A 1,938-nucleotide genomic window follows, 5' to 3' on the forward strand; every position below is an offset into this window, starting at 1 on the left:
AATCCTGTGCCTTTGGGAGGCTGAGGTGAGTGAATTGCTTGAGCCCGTGGGTTCAAGACCCGCCTGGGCAACTTGGTGAGACCTCGTCTCTACAATAAATCAAAAATCGACCGACGTAGTAGCGCGCACCTGTAGTTCCAGCTACTGGAAGGCCGAGGCGGAAGGATTGCCAGAGCCCAGCAGGTCGAGGCTGCGGTGGCCGGGAGTGGCCACTGCACTCCAGTCTGGGTGACTGATTGAGGCTCCAACTCAAAAAAAAAAAAAAAGAAAAGAAATAGCTTCTCTGGGTGAAAACTCTTCACCTTACTACCTTACTTCTCTGTGAACCCATGGATGTATTGATTACTAACAAACCCAGTCTTTTTTGGGCAAGGTAGGTCAAAAACATCTCTCAAAGCAGAGGGAACAAGGGCTTTGTGCTCCACTCTCCCAGGAGATGTGGAGCCAATCCCAGGTACAGATTAACCTTGCCGCGGGCTCCCTGCCAAGCTGTCTCCCAAGGCATCCTCATTCAGTGGCTCCATGCAGCCCCAAAGTCAGGTCTCCTTTCTCCACCAGCCCCTGAGCTGCAGAGTAAGAGGCCCAATCCCACGTATCTGGTCCCTGGTCAGGGTCAGGGTCAAAATACCTTATTTTATTATTATTGTTGTTGCTGTTATTATTCTGAGGAGGAGTCTTACTCTGTCACCCAGGCTGGAGTGCAGTGTCACCACAGCCTCAGCCCGCTAGGCTCAGGCGGTCCTTCTGCCTCAGCATTCCAACTAGAAGGAACTACAGGCATGCACCACACCTGGCTAATTTTTTGACTTATTGTAGAGATGAGGTCTCACCAAGTGGCCCAGCCTGGTCTCAAACCCCTGAACTCAGGCAATCCTCTCGCCTCTGCCTCCCAAAGTACTGAGATTACAGACGTGAGCCACCGACCCTGGCGAAGAACACCTTATTTTACTTAATTGGCCAGAAGGATGCAGACGGGACCCAGTGGTAGGTTGGACGAGCTTAGGAACTTCGAGCCCCCACCCCTTCCACGTCACCTCTCTCATTGATTCCTCCAGCTGACCTTCCCGAGTTAACTCTGCAAACCAGGATTGTGAGAGTTGATCGATCGGTGTGGTTTTCTCTACCAAAAGTGTCACAATCATGACAGGCCAGGCAGGGGAAGGTTCAAACCCCTCCCAAGTCCCAGGGTAAGCCTACTCAGCTTCATCATTTTATGGGGTTTCTTGATCGTTTCTTCTTGGGGTACTCCAAAAAGCCACTGGCATTGCACACTTAAAATGATTAAGATGGTATGTTCTATGTTATGTGTACATTACCACATGAAAAAGGATTTGGAAGCCGGGCTCGGTGGCTCAGCCTGTAATCCCACGCCTTTGGGAGGCTGAGGTGAGTGGATTGCCTGAACCTAGGGGTTCGAGATCAGCCTGGGCAAGTTGGTGAGACCTAGTTCCTACAATAAATCAAAAAATTAGCTGGGCATGGTGATGTCACATCTGTAGTTTCACCCACTGGAAGGCTGAGGCGGAAGGATCGTCTGAGCCCAGCAGGTCGAGGCTGCGGTGGCCGTGAGCATGCCACTGCACTCCAGCCTGGGCGACAGAGTAAGACTTTGACTCAAAAGAAAGAAAGGAAGGAAGGAAGGAAGGAAGGAAGGAAGGAAGGAAGGAAGGAAGGAAGGAAGGAAGGAAGGAAGGGAAAACAACCTGCTCAGAACCAACCCACCAAAAATCAATTCAACAAATTCACCCTTGAACCCCTAAGCTAGAAAAGACTTTCCTCATCTACACTTCAAGCCTATCTCCCAGAAAGCATTTTCTGCGTTTATTTCTTTAAAACTTGGTAGCACAACATACCATTAAAGATTTGTCTAAGTCATTCTTTTATTTTTGAGTCAGGTCTCATTTTGTCTCCTAGGCTGGAGTGCAGTGGCACGCTCAT

Source organism: Carlito syrichta, unplaced genomic scaffold (genome assembly GCF_000164805.1).
Source record: "Carlito syrichta isolate Samal-C Ts95f unplaced genomic scaffold, Tarsius_syrichta-2.0.1 Scaffold309147, whole genome shotgun sequence".
Lineage (NCBI taxonomy): Eukaryota > Metazoa > Chordata > Mammalia > Primates > Tarsiidae > Carlito > Carlito syrichta.